General features: G+C 42.1%; 1 protein-coding gene across 1 annotated transcript in view; it reads left to right on the forward strand.

Annotated features, from left to right (window-relative positions):
* Positions 1-428: 428 nt before the first annotated feature.
* DMBX1 (diencephalon/mesencephalon homeobox 1) overlaps positions 429-16,002 on the forward strand; it is a 49,029-nt gene continuing 33,455 nt past the window's right edge. Inside the window, exon 1 of the mRNA XM_069232737.1 lies at positions 429-664. The gene's annotated coding sequence lies outside the window, so the exon portion shown is untranslated. The remainder of the gene's footprint in view (positions 665-16,002) is intronic.

Raw genomic sequence — 16,002 nt, forward strand, 5'->3', positions numbered from 1 at the left:
CAATTATTATTGCCCAGTGGACGTGCAATTCACAAAGCAGAGCCTTCAGTGGAGGTATTTAGAAATGGTAATTGTACCCGCCTAGATCTCTCCAATCTGTTATGAACCGAAAGTAATCAGTGTCACCATTTTCAGTTGCTATATACTGATGTTTGCGCGGAATGCCCGTCTCAAAATTGTAATCAATCACGAGGGTGGTCCCCTGCCCCTTCCCTGCATCCAAGGAGTGGCTGCCATCACCTTACAGCGAGTTAATTGGACTTCACACCTGGATGGCCTCGAGTACAAGGCTGGGACCACGCGAGGGAAGGCGCATGCTCTGGGACCCGCCCCCTGTGATTGGCAGGCGGGGGGACCAGTGGTGATGCAGCAGGGCTGCTCCAAGCTCCCGAGAAGCTCTTTTAAAAATCCTTGTCCGGAGCCCGGCCTCCAGCAGATGACAGCTCCTGTGGCCCGGAGACCGCTCCAGAGGAGGAGGGAGTAAAGGAGGGCACCGGAGAGACAGAGCGCGAGAGAGTACACCGTGTGGTGGCTTCTGTGGGAGCTGCGGTGCAGCAGGAGGGGTCCTGCAGGCTGGGACAGCCGTCCGCAGCCCGGTGCCCGGGAGACCCGAGGACAGACCGGCTGCCACTCAGAGGGGACCCCGCCAGCTCACGGCCACAAGGTAGGGGTGCAGACTGTCTATCTTCCCAGCCCCTCTCTTTCCTTTTAGTGGAACAGAGCAACTTTTGAAGCCTCGTCCTTTCCTACCAACTTATCAGTGCAGCGGTCGGGGAGAGATGAGGGGTCACCGGGAAGTATTTTGCAGAGTTTGACACTTCATTGCATAGAAAGTTCCGAGCAGAAACAGTCAGATGGTTAAACGGGGAAGAAAATCAAAAACAAAGCTTTGTGTGGCTGATACCTGTGCACTGAACCGTGGCTTCTCTGCCTTTTGCACGAAGCTCATATGTGCACAAGTCACAAGTGGAATTTTACTTGTGGGCGCTCCACGTCTCTCGCGCATCGGTTGCCAAAAATACTTAGGAAATGGTGTTTCAGTACAAATATCCCAAGTTCTTGGCAGCAGTCGAGGCCTGTAACCCCCTCTGCCTCTTGCCCGACAGACAGTACACAGCTGACCCCACTTAGCTTCCAACTCGTCCATCGGTCCTGAAGTAGGGGCAACAATACATTCACCAAAGGTCAGAACATACATCACATGTAACAGGTAGGAAAGCGCAGCCCTGGGTTAGCAGAAGCAGTGACGGGGAGCTGGTTCAGTCAAGCTTCCTCTGGGCGCTATGCACAGCGCCTACTGTCCCTCTTGGATGGCGCCCTGAATATGTAGTGCTTGCAAAGTGCATCCCTAGCTGGGGGTCAAGGCAGCGCTGTACCACACGCTGGCTGACGGATGGTGTGAGATTGTAACAGCAGTTATCATTGGTGTCACGATTAACTATAAGTATTGTGCCTTAGTGGTGCTGTTACCATAAGCATTACTGTTACTGTAACTATTACATTTGCGTTTACTATTGATACCAAAATTCACCTTTATTATGGTGTTTTTCTAGAGGTATTATTGGTATTGCTCTTACTATACCCATTACAATTGTGTTTACTATTGATACCACAATTTACTATTAAGAGTGTGGGTTACTAGAGGTCTTACTTTTGGTGTCACTGTTACTATAACTATTACAATTGTGTTGAACATCGATACTACGATTTACCAGTAGCATTGTGGCTTACTAGAGGTATTACTTTTGGTATTGCTGTTACTATAACTAATACTATTGTTATGTTGACAATTGGTATCACATTTCGCATTGGTTTCGCTATTACTTTAATTATTACTATTGCTAGTGTGTGGTAGTAGTGTGTTGTAATACCACAACTAGTAATGCTATTGCAGTCACTACTGGTACTCTTCTTGCTTTGCTTCTGTCCGATAATACCACAGCTATGGTTACTTCTGGTTGGCAGAAATTGTTGGTGCCACATTTTGGTGTCTCTGTAACAATTAGTATAATTGCTATTGTGCTTCCAATTAATATACAAGTTGCTAGTGGTTTTGCTGTCATTATTATCGGTGACAATTACAACTACTATTGCGACAACAAGAGAAATATTACATTGTAGCTTCTTAACTACCAGGTTAGAACAACGTGCAAATCGTTGCCCCGGGCAAGTTGTGCTGGAACAATTTTCAAAGTGTATGTGGGGGAGCTGCCCAGAGTGCTACATCACTGAAGTCACGGGGATTGTGAAGAGTCCAAGAGTCACACAAGTACAGCAAATAATCTACCAATTCAGCAGTGCACTGGTAGTATGTGTCCGCTGATGCATTTTGGAGGTGACTGTTCCAAATGTATTACAGAAGCATCCTGTGGTAACCGTCTGTCATTCACAGACAGCACATTTTTCATCGAAACACCCACTAAATTTGCACAGACGTGCAGTTCTACTGATAAAGCTATACAGCACACAAATGATGATGTGTGGAAAACGGGTTTCCGCAAATATTAATCATTGTGCATCACCAAGTAAAGCGCCTTGATTCATTTTGAGTCTGTTGAAATCGTTTCTTCCACCACACTTCAGAGTTTAAAAATGTGCCTCCTTTCAGCTTACCCAGCGCCTGATATATTTTGAAATACTTGTATAGTTCATTTGGAAGTATTTAAATGCTGCTTTCTGAGATGTTTCTGTTGGCACTCCCTGTGCCGCTGCAAGCTTGTCGCAGAGTTAACTTTACAAATTCCTCTCACTTTGCAGTCAAAGAAAAGTGAGCACCAATCCCCCTTTTAAACTATTAGGAAGCAATTTGTCAGAAGACGTATCCTGGCCTTTGACCCTCGTGTTTGAAGGCATTGCATACAGGACAGAATCATTCAAGACTTCTTTGTCGCTCATTCAGTTTCTGAACTTCGGCCTGGTTATTTCGGGGAGCTGCAGCACCCCTAGTACCCCTGCTTCTAGCGCCTATGTCCTGGAGCCTTCAGGGCCCATCACAGATTATTCTTCAACCTCAGCCCATGTGAGAAACGTGGCATCCGTCCCACAGTGAACATTAACGTCTAGTTTAAGGACACTTTCTGTGTTCGGGTTTTAATGTGTGTTTCGCTCATGAAGCCTGAATCTCACTAATCCCAAAAGACCAACTGGATCGCGGACTGTGATCCGCGCCCCCGAAAATTCAGAGGGTTGGGGGAGGGAGGGGGGCAGCGAAGGAGACGGGGCTGTTCAAAACTAGGGGTTCTAATATTATACCGAGCGAAGTAACTTGGCTCTGAATTTGAGAACACAGCGAAAGAACTATTTTTGCAGGGAGGATGGGAAATTAACATGTGTTTGTTTTTTGAGAATGGAAAACGTAGACCCATTCTCTGCAAACTGCATTGTTTAGCGAAAGTTTTCTGCCAGAAGGCTCCAGCTCTAGGAACAAACAGGAACCCTCACGTGCAAGATAATGACAATGATATATTAGGTGCTGTTATCACTCACTGCAGACGGTACTGGTGTTTACCGACCACTGGCGGATGAAAAGCCGAAGCTACTATAACGCTTTTAGGCAGTGCTTTAAATGGGCAGGTACTCTCCGGTACTGAGTACCGGCACTTTTTTATTTTGAGAGGGAGTACCGGCACATCTCAAGAAAAATTTAATACTTTCAATTGGAGAGTACCGGCACTTCTCAGAAACAAGCAGGTACTCTGGCACAATGTACCTGCACTTTAATCTTTCCATTTCAAGCACTGCTTTTAGGTTGCACACAGTTCTTTACAACTGGTGCTCAACCCACCGAGTTGTCAACCGACCTGTTTTTCATTTATTCCTAAGAAATCAACATCTTCAAAGAAACTAGCGCCTGTCGCGCACCGGATACATTCTAGGCGCCCCAAGAGTTAACTAATGTATCCAAGCCCCGGCCTGCCTCTCACTCAGTCAGATCATCGCAGTCTGAAGTGTGCGTGTTTTTTGTCCGCGTTTTCCCTGGGGTGCGAGATGCGCCAGCCGACCCCCGAACATCCTACTTACTTAATATTCGAGCCCTTGAAAGAGCGGGGCCTCGTGTTCTGGCCCCGGGGGCGCAATCTCGGACAGAGGCGTGCGTAATTTATAGGGCTCACCGGCTGCGCGAGGGCCGGCCGCGTCTCCGTAATGAGGTTTTAATAAGCAAACAGACCCGGCGGGAGAGAGCCCGGGGCGGGGACTGGAGGAGAGACTGCGTGAACGCGCAGTGCGGGCTGTGTGCGCGCACGGGTGGGTGAGAGAAGTTTCAACGCCGGTCTGCCCCGGAGAAACTAATGTGTGCGTGTGTTTGTGAGTCGTGGTTGGTGGGGAACGGGAGGGGGTAGTTGAGGTGCAGGTGGGAGAGGGAGCCTACTTTTACTGCAGACACAGCCCGAGCACGCGTCTTGCTTTTTTTTTTAATCATCAGCACAAACAGAAATGCTGGGCAAAGAGTGCGCCAATCAGTAAGTGGCCCCACTGGGAGTAAAGGGAAAGGCGAGAGAGGTCAGGGAGGAATCACTAGCCAGAGAGAAGCAGAACGTGACAGCCAGGAGGACCTGGACATGGGGCATTACACAGCCACAAACAGGAAAATCAAACGAAAGGGAGAGGGTGTGGGTAAGGACCAGAGCTCCATACTTGCAAACCCTCGATGTTTTAAGTTCATGAGGAAACCTATTTCTTCTGGATTCATGAAAAATGAAAAAGATGGCTTCACGTATTTATTGCACAACTTTTCTAAATATTTTCAAAAAAACATAACGTGCACTAGTGATTCTATATCATGTGCACAATGATGGTGTATCTAACCACTCTTTGGGGTACTTTTGACTTTTACCAGTTATCTGTTGGTATGGGTATACTTTTAAACCTCCACTGCATGCGCATTGTATGGGCGGTTCACACAGTCTAAATTGATTAACCTGGCAGACAAGTGTCTCTCTGTATAGCGAGCAAAGCGACTTGTAGGTTTCAGAAAGCAGGTAGAACACTTGCAGCTGAAGTGAGTGTGCAATGATAATGCGCGTATCTGTGTCTTAACATTTATCTTAAGCGAAGACCTAGAAAAGTTCCATTACTGAAGGCCTCATTTGCCCTACACAATATAAATTATGTCATTCTGACACTTTGTTTTTACTTAACATATGTGTGTTTGTACTTGTAGAATACCTCATATCCCAAAATGTATTATCAAGAATATCTTGCATTTGAATTACATATTGTTTTTGACCCTGATAGTCAACACGTTTCGTACTATTAACATGTCAGTTTGTACAAAATAGGCCATGGAAATGCAACAACAGTTAAAAACTATTATAATCTTAAACTCAAATTACACACTTTTGTTTTCTAAAAAAAAAAGTGATTTAGATGCACTAATCTGTCTGTAACATAAAAGATAGCTCATGTACAACATCAATTGATCAATTTAATATGAGGGAAAAAGTACCCCCTGCTGTACATTATTAAGATATTTGAAGACCCCGATGAGTTCTGTGACCATAGATAGCAACAATGCCAAAGGCAGAGTTCAGTTATAAGGTCATGGAACTCCGAAGTTACTTGCAATTTCATTCTAATGTACATAATGGGGTATTTTTTTCCTTATAATGCATGGTCACAACTTCTCACAAACAACTTAAATCTTTGGTGACTTCCTGTTTACATGAAAGGGATAGTATTATTGCAGATAAGAAATAAAAATGGAATTTAGTGCAAAATTAAACACATCAAAAAGCAATTAGTAACTTTAAAAAAAAAACTATATCAGTTTAATGTAGGTTAGATTAAATAATACTATGGCTCAGAATGTGCAGGAAAATGCAGAGAGATTCTATTGTTCCTCTGCGTACTAAATAGGCATAGCTATATGAATATCCCCATTGCTGTTCATCAATGTTTGATTTAGAAAAACATACCCAGAGAAGAAAATACCAGTTCCTGTTTCCTTGTTTAAACAGCAGCCCTATTTATGCTCTGTGACCTGATATTGAACTTGGCTGATGGCGCTGGCAGAAGTTAGAGTTATATCAGAACTCAATTGTAATAGTTCATTACAGTTGAGAAACCACGTCATTTTATTATTACATGCATTTAGAGAAGTCACACGTTCCCTGCAATGAGGAAATTAGAGACAGGTTTTTATAGAGCTATTGCCGGAACCCAAGTATTTTAGGACCATAACACAGAGTTAATAGTTTTGCAAGCTCTTTCTCACACCCATGATCATTCATTCACACGAGTTTCATGTTAATTAGTTTGTAAATATCAGCAACATCTGAGATGGCACATTCAATCTTTATTATCTTTGTTATCTGGGTTACTTGATATGTATTTTATTTTATGGTAAAAAATAAATGATGAGGCTTTGCATTGATTGACAGTCCATAATTAAGGGGAATGACAAGGTCCCCATGAGTTATTCCTTTAAATGCATGTCTGACTTAATGCAGGGTTCAGAAGCACTAGTGTCTGTGGATTAACTGGAATGACACAGGACTTTGACCACTGAATAAAGGTTCTTCGAGGCCATTATCACTGCTCTTTGGAGAAAGAAAGGTTTCTACCCTACTCTGGACTAAGTATATTGCATCAGTATTGGGCGGTCTTTCCATGCCTACCTAAGGGATTTGTAGTTTTTTACAAAAAGCCCCGTCTTTAGCATGTAATTTGCTTCAGCTTCATACACACATAATGGAAGTATTGTTAAAAAAAACAAACACAATTTTGTATCATGAAAAAATGTAAATGGTGTTGTTTTGAGCCACACAGCATTTTCGGGATTCGGCCCCTTTCATATTTTTAAGTTTTGAAATGAGACATTCCAAAAAGAAGCTGAAAAGTTGACAGGGAACAATATCTTGTTGTAGCAGAAGTACCCGGGGAAGAGGTTGTGTGCATAAGAGTATAGTGAAGGTGCAGAATACATAACCCAGGATGTGCCAGGGGACAAGGGGCAAGGAAGGTGAAAACACATTTGTGACAGGACTAGGCAGCAAACAGGCCACTTGTGAGGTTTTTTCAAACCAGGCACAATTATAATTTAAGAAACAAGGACATTTAATATTTTTTTACAAAATTACAATACTTTCCATCCCGTGCCGAAGACAAAGTTGAAACTCTTTTTCAGAGTTCTATGATCAGGGAGGCGGCCACAAGACCATGTTATTTCCCTAAGTGTCTGCAGATGTTCACTGTTATTTGTGTAACACTTGATTTGTTCCATGTTTGTTGCTTTCCACAATATTCCATTCTACTAAAGTCAAATAAATGTATGGATGACGTCAGGCGACTTATGACATATGAATCAGGATGCTCGGGAGAGTTTGACCTTTGCACAATCTCCGGTACTGAGGAAGCTCGACTCTATTAATCTTCAAATAAACCAATATATTTCTGATGCTAAATCTATCACAGGGGCCTCTGTTAGCTTGGAACTTTGGTCTCAAACATGACAGTGTCATTGCGGCCTTTCTGCACACTCTGTGGCAATGTAATGAGATTATTGGACTGGGCACTTGGCTTCCCTGACTCTGCTGCCTGGAGCCTATCAGGGGTAACACACTTTTAGGGAACTATACATTATTTGTAATATCGTAAACACATAATCAGGACCCTGTCCCGATGTCTAACGGGACATAAGCAGAGAAGTCATTATATTCCAAGTGCAGACACTGACCCAGCATATCAGGAGGCAGTGAAATGGGCCTCGGGCCCTCATCTGGAGATCTGGGCTGTTTCCCCAGATGAGCAGAATGTGTGATGTGAGGCATAGGATGTTATGTCTGTGAGCTTCACCCCGCTTTGCTGCCAAACGTTGGAGTGTTCAGGAGGAGGGCAGAGACAGGTTCTAAGACGGAAGCCTGTCACACTAACTCTACACACTTGCCTTCATACTGTCTGGTTGTAATATAGTTCCCCAAGTGCCATAATAACATTAAATAACTGTCACATTGAAATATCTTCTCCTGTTTGGGTTATGATGTCACAATAATTGCTGCCATAGCCCAGTGTGAAAAGCAGCCTCATGCAAAAACCTGATGCAATAAAAGGAACTCCTCTTTCGGCCTTCGGCCTCTGTTTTTGTCATTTAACTCCCTAGTGGCTTGCAATTACTTCACAACACACAGTTGGATGCACTTTATCATATGTGAAAGAAACGGACATTTACATTTGTTTTTCATATTTTGAAACATATACCATCTATTTCTTTTTAAAATTAAAACATTTAATTACCTTTAATATGTGCACATCTTTGAGCTTAGTTTCTTGTTATGCTAAAAGGAGAAGTGAAGTAATTCATTTAACAATTCCTTACAAAAAATAGCAAAATTCTAAATATTTTAGAGAGTAGTCTGATTAGGAAATAAAAAGCTCTGTAAGATCAGAAATCATTTCTGCCGGTGAATCTGTAATGAAACTGCCTTGGATGAGACAAGGGAATGTCTTCCGGGTGCACGTGCTCCCTTCCTGGAGGAAGACCGGGAGCTAGTGCCTCGACCAGTGATGAATGAAGGGCTCTGAAGTCGAAACCTATTTGCACCTCCATTAGATGCTGAGCCAAATGGGGATAGGGATGCATATTTTACACAAACAGCCCTCATACATCTCCGCCTCAGCCTCCCCTCAGGCCCTGGGATAAACAGAAAGAGGGGTGGTGGGAGTAATATGTGCCCAATGCAGCTACTTACATAGGCAGAAAGGTAAATGTTTAGCATAGCACCTTCTGTCTGAGTAATCAACTCTGTACGCCATCTCCGCATCCCCATCCATCAGGCAAAGGAGCGCTGACAGAATGTCACCAAGGGGAGGGTACAGAGATCGGACACACTGCTAGCTGCTTTAAACAAGTATTTGCAAAACCAATAGGTCTGGCCTTGACCAGAATGTAATTTATTTACATTTATACTTTACAAACAATGTCATATGGGAAAATATGGGCCAATGCAAAAATAGTGAAAAACTAGGGAGCGGCCCAGCAGCCAAGGCACACTAGCCCTTTCTCTGAAGTACACTTCTTTTTAAGGATGCTGTGCACATAAGATAAGGTAACTGCATCACAGCGCAAGAGAGCCAACTGATGAAGTGGGTTAACCCATGGCCACACAAGATATTCTCTGCCAATGGAATCTCAATGTGAATGACACTTGAACGGAGTAGTAAACGAAGACCGCTGGCCGTAAAGCCATGCATATATGTACATATACAGGCATTTTTAAAAGATTGTTTTAGAATACATGAGATCAGACAGAAAAAATTCGAGCATTTATCGCATTTTCTTTTTTACATAATTTCAATGCACGCTCTAGTATTAGAATTTTTAGGCCATCACGTCTTATTTGCTGTGGTTAAGTTGCACCTACATTGAAAGAGCGTATTATTACACCAATTTAAACGTTGACACCGTCGGACGAAGCTGTTTGAAAGTTTCCAGAAAAAGCATGCGCCCACTGCTGATTCTGGAAAAAATAAGCTGATGATAAAGAAATAATCCAAAACTTGCATTTCCCGTTCAAACTTTGATAGAATATGTTGCGCAAGCACACAGCAAAATCTGTTGAAAGGATTCACACCAAGCCTGAGCGAGGAGATAGTTTTTTTGGGGCCAGCCTAGTTTCTGGGTTTGGTTTGGTGTAAATCCATGCATTACCTTTTAGGGAAATTAAAAAAACAAAAGTTCAAATATTTAATGATACTTGGAATTTGCGATTGTAAACTGAAATTGTAGAGGTCGAACCTGTGTCGATGATATACTTTTCCCCATTGCACACTTCAAAGGCTTAGCATCAAGCAGAGGCCGGAAGCCTAGATAGGAAAATAGAAACACATTTTAGTCTACTCATCTGACATAGGGTGATTTATGTGCAGAAACGGGGACAGCTACCATCTCTTCCATGCTCTTGGCTTTTTCAGGAGGCTCCAGAATTCCTAATAAGTTTGGAGGTCGAGAGCCTGTCAGTTTGTAGGGTCTTTCCCCTCAAACACAAACCGTGGAAGAGAAGGCTTATGGCAGCTGGTAGCTGTCCCTGCCATCCCCCATCCTGGGAGAGGAAAAAACACTTGACCTCTCCTTCATGAAAAAAAAAAATATAAAAAAGTAGCAACAACATGAACCTGTTATTTGCTGGGGGCCTGTCCTCCTCCACAGAGAAAAGCAAGTGTAAATAAAAGCATCAAATGAATGCATTTTCCACGTCTGCTTGCTGTTAGTGGGAATCGAGAAGTACTTCTTGTACCTGTGAGGACATCTATGTGTTGAAAGTGGTACTGCAGTTGAGTGACTACAATGAATAGCCAGGAGGATATGCATTGCTTGTAAATGGAATTTCATCAGTGTTATTATCTACAAACACAGATGATGTGAAATGACAACTTTAATTACATTTCTGGTGGCATGACATATCCAATAAGGGTTCACAATAAGCGTGCATCATTTCCTCTCTATATGTTCTTTCGAAGGACACAATTGTGTACCTAAACCTTGGAGCTGCTTTTAAAGTAATGATGTAACTGAAGATGGCAATGTTGATGTAATATATCACTTGTGAATCCGACCACAATTTCAATGTGATTTTATTTCTAACATCATAAGTTACATCATGAGCAGTGCATTTGAGTCGGGTTATGTTTTCTGAAAATAACTGAAGCATTTCAGTGGTTTCAATCATAAATAATATCTCCTCTCAGTTTTAATGGATTTTTAAAATGCATTTTTAGATATTTGCTGATATTATTCTTAAAAGAGACTCTTTATATTTTACACTGAAAACACTCCTTGGACCGTAAAACTCTTTAGTCTAGTTTCCCAAATCTGCATACAGTTTTTAAAAATGACCTAATGTTGCTCAACTAATATTTCATGCAGGTTATTTTCTAAAGGGGAACTAGTTATAAAAGGAGAACCAAAAGTTCTATTTGTATAGAAAATCGCATATCAACAAAACAGCTAAAACTACTGGAAGATGTTGACCTAAATTGGGCCAGAAGTTAGTGCTTGGTGTAACTTATCTTTTGGAGCAGGTATGTTATAAAGTTGTTTAACTGGTTTGGAGAAAATCTAACTAGAAACATTTGGAGCTATCTTTTAATTTGAGGTTGTGAACCAGCTCCTAGAATTAAAATTGAATCTGAATTCATAATCCGGATTCAATGAGATGTAATACTCTCCAGCCACATCGTGACAACATGCTTTGGTTATGCACTACATCCTAATTACCACAGGGAAACAGGGTTTTGTCCGCAGGGGTGGAAATGCCAATTTTCAGCAAACAAAAGCTCACTGTTAAGATGGAAAACATAGGAAGGATTTACCCCATTCACAACCAACTTTCAAAATTTTGGAAATCCTTTTAAACTTAGGTTAGCAAAAACACCTACTAGAGTCCTGTAAAAAGGAGGAAGGTTAAAGAAAGACAGGGTAAGGCGTGTTAAGCAGAGTGATCAGAAGTGGGGCCAGCACTGCTTTCAGGGACCCTGGGTATAGAGCTGGCTGACGGCCATGCCCCATGTTCTGTCTGCACACACGAGTGTGCTTCGGGTGAACAGGGTGTGGGGAATGAGGCGAGGGTATGGCTGATGGAGGCTCTCTTGCTCACAAGTTAATCTGATCCTGACCAGTGTTAAAGGATGTTGTAAGGCTGTAATACCACTGTCAATATCCACATTTCCTTGGAGATAACTTATATAGATGTGAAAGGGTGTTTCGTTGTGCATAAAATCCATTGACACCTTCATAGACATTAATAGCATTTTTTTGCACCAGAAGTACTGTGTACATTTAAGTGTCCACACATTAACTATGTGATAATGAACCCTCCTATAAGTTATAGACGATATATGTAGAGGAGCTGGCCTGCCACTGTTACACTCACATTTCACAGATATGTTCAGAGACAATAAATACAGTTGTAAGGCAGCAATACCAGTGTCAAAATAAGATGTGAGCACAATAATCACTAACAATAAACACATTTAATATATTACATGTAGTCGTGATAGATAGATAGATAGATAGATAGATAGATAGATAGATAGATAGATAGATAGATAGATAGATAGATAGACAGATAGATAGAGTTTGCAAGAGTCACAGGAGACAAGAGCCAGAAGCTGGACCATATTATGCGTGTTGCCTGGTATGAGTTTTTATATTACAAGTTTATTATATTTTGGGTAGTTACCAGAAGGATGTTTTTTTTTAAATTCTATTTGTAAAAAAAAAAAAGTAAAATATTGAAGTATATTGTGTGGATGCCTTCAATAAAAAGAAGAGAACAATACAGTTATGTACTTCAGAATGTAAAACTTTACATGAAAATACCAATGTTTGTAAAACACATTCCTTCTATAGAAGGGAAAGTTGGTTGAAGCTGTTGTCTTCACTATGCAACTAACAATGGGCACTTACTGGAATTAGGATATTTATGCTTTATATGTATGCAGTGTGTAGAGCATAACTATTAACATACCATACTTGCTACATATTTTGCACATTTCAAACAAATTGTTTCTAGTTTAAATGGATCCAAATAAAATAGCAGAACATCTGTATAATTATTTGCCTTTTCTTGCCAGATAATTTGGTCCTCCATTGCCACATAATCCTACCAGCCCTAACAAGGGTAAAGCTCTGCACAGTGGCCTGGGTGCTGTAATTATGATGATAAAACCTGTATTTCAAGGGAACTGTGAAATATTTTCAATACTGCATGGTTCTGTATGGCTTTTTAAACCACCACATTTTATACAATCATAGCACACAAACATGTTACATATATATTACATGTTTCTTTTGAATAAATGAGTACACCCTCTCCCCCATGACCATCTGAGAGTACTTCAAAGGAAATCCCAAAAATAGATATATATTTTAAGTTGCTGATTTTGTGAGGTTTGCAGACTCTGTAGCTGAGTTTGTGGCCCTCAGCGTGGCCCGAGTTCCACAAATCCTGCCAGTGGCCTCAAACCTGGAATAAGTATTATGGGTAAGAGACCACAAATCCATGACAAGTGTCATGAACCCATGTTGACCGAATTGCAGATGCTGCAAATTGACACTAGTTTCTTGGATCCCGCAAAAGGTCTATCATAAGCCCACAAGAGGGTAAAGTTTCACAAATCTGATGGAAGTATCTGTAAATCTTAATCCAAAATTTAAAAAAAATAGATGCTGAAAGGGTTAACTGGGTTGGGGTTGAGCAGTCGAAGTTGTTGGGTACAGGGCTCTTGGCCATTGGCAAGCCACTGTGACCAAGGTGGTGCACTGCTGGGGTTGGCCACACATGGCAGGTTGGGTGAACAACCAGACCATTCAGCCAACCACTGCATTCAGCCTATTTTCCTATTTATTACATTGTTTTAAGGTTCACAGATTCACAGTCTAATATCAACTAAACCATCAAATATTATGTCATTAGTGATGTTATCAATAGAGTCATTTAACATTTGATGATCAATGTCATTTGTAAGGTCATAAGGGGTTCATGATAGGGGCATGAGTTTTAGTGTTTGGGGGGTGGGGGGTGTTTGTAACCACAACGGCACTATAATTTTTTTTAGTTAATTTCTGAGTTTTAAAAAAAAGTAAGTTAAAGTCTTATATCACACGCTAACCATTACTTCTTTCAGTGAAAAAATACACACACACCTTCACATACACAGGGACAGATTGGAATATGGTGCTCATTACCTTTATTGATTGTGGGAATAAGCTATGCCATGATTCAGGAGAGGCATGTGGGGTCAATTATAATAAATGGGACATTTTTCTCTGGGCATCTGCTGTATGGTTTGCACCATGCTGTTCTGTCATGTGTAGTAATTAGAAAAATTTATTTAACCAAATCCATAATGCTAGGTATTAATCAATGCACATTGATAAAAGCACACTGAATAAATACGTTGACTAATAACACAATTTATTTTGTAAAGTCATTCTAAAGCAGAGACAGTAAACAGTGTTTTCTCATGTCAATTACTTTGTCCTTTGATATTAACTTGAAATGTGAACTTTGCGCTCTCCTAATAAATGTGTTATTAACATATGTTACTGGGACACATGTTGATATGGTTAGGAATTCTGTCCATAGCTATTCTGTTTTTTTTTTGTTAGCTTTTCATTTGGCATGAAATCTGCATGAAATTTTAAAATTTTACTCTGCGGTGTGCCTTTTATTGGCTTGGTGTGAATTATTTTAAAACTTTTTGAGATGTTTCCATTATCAAAAAGTATCAGACGGTCTTCAAACATTAATGGCAAAATGACTTTTATATATTTTGAATGTTAATGCATGCATTCGTATTATATCTGGATCCTCAAATCATTCAAGGATAATGATACATTTGAAAAATAAAGAATTCCAATTGAAAGAGGGAGCAATCTTTCCCTCGTACACTGATGGATTCTGACCCTCTGCCTCATATTCTACACCCTCGTGCCTGGTCCATTTCAAAGGATTTTGGTAGTATTAGGGAGAAGCCCTGTACTTTGCATTGCTGTTTGGGCTCTTTCCAACCCTCCATCTTAAGATTCATGAGTGTTCAAATACTTCTGTAACAGACAAACCCAACACATATCCTACTGTACTGTCATGGATTACAAACACTCCAGCAATCATCCTTGTCCACATGGATGGCCAAAAGACCTGTTTACAAGGGACTTCAAGACCGACTTGAAAACATGGAAAAGGCTAGTAGGCAACCCTCCCAAGCAAGTTACAGGTAGAAAGGCCTGCTCTGCCACTATAATTGCTGCCACCATTCTACAGCCTGGTTAACTGACGGCATTCATGTTTCCTAAAGGAGGGTGCAATGTTGTGTTTTCCAGACCACAGAGTCTTGATCTGGGTCACATTCCATGTCACAGAAAACCCTAGGACCACTTGCATTAGGATCCGGAGGCCTCCAAAACGGCCCACGCTCCCCCGCCAGGAATACACGAGACGACAAGCTTTACTCGTTGGAAGAAGTATCTTTTATTTCAAAAAGACATAATTCAAAATGACTCATAACTTCAATAAGCCAAACATCAAATAGCAAGCATGACAAGGTTAGTCAACAGGGAAAACAGTTTTTATTTACATGTTACTGAGAAATTCTTGTGACCATAACCAATCTGACAGGATCCCTTCCTGTCCTGAACCACCATTTGGACCACACAGGTGACCCATGTGTCACCTGTATCCCTAGGAGGGACGGTTACCCCGACTACACGGTACCTTGTCCTCCAGTTTCGGGTTCCGCCCCCCCTCCAAACACCAATCAGCCCTGGGGTGTAATGGGGGGAGCCAAGAGCTGGAGCCCCATGTTCTCCCCCAGCGATCTGAGGTCTCTTACCCCCTGATCTGGTGTGTACATCCGCTGGTTGGCTCAGAACTTCAGGATCCTATCCCAGATGTCCTCCTGGGGGCCCCACCTTGGGGAACCCCTCCTATTGTTTCTAGTCACATTTTTTATCTCAATTTCCCAACTTCTTTCCAAACTACTAAACATAAAGGAGAGGGTGGGTGGGACAATCGCGGGCCGCACGCCAGGTCCCGCCGCCGCACACAGGAAAAGAAGGTCTAGCCTTCTTGGGGGGGCCTTTAAATAGCCCCCCACCAGTATGCGCCGGCCGGAACCGGCGCACGGCGAACGCCGGCCCCACGTCATGCCCCCTGCAGGATTGACTTCCGCCCTAACGCCTCGCGAGGCGCCAGGGCGGAAATCCGGCCGAACTCCGGCACCCCCGGCAGAAGGAAAGGGGGGGAGTGCCCCAGGGCCTTGGAGGCCCCGTCTCCTAACGGGACGCGCCCCCCCACTGCGGGGCGGGCGCTTTTCCCTAGGATCCGGAGGCCTCCAAAACGGCCCACGCTCCCCCCGCCAGGAATACACGAGACGACAAGCTTTACTCGTTGGAAGAAGTATCTTTTATTTCAAAAAGACATAATTCAAAATGACTCATAACTTCAATAAGCCAAACATCAAATAGCAAGCATGACAAGGTTAGTCAACAGGGAAAACAGTTTT

Source organism: Pleurodeles waltl, chromosome 4_2 (genome assembly GCF_031143425.1).
Source record: "Pleurodeles waltl isolate 20211129_DDA chromosome 4_2, aPleWal1.hap1.20221129, whole genome shotgun sequence".
NCBI classification, from domain to species: domain Eukaryota; kingdom Metazoa; phylum Chordata; class Amphibia; order Caudata; family Salamandridae; genus Pleurodeles; species Pleurodeles waltl.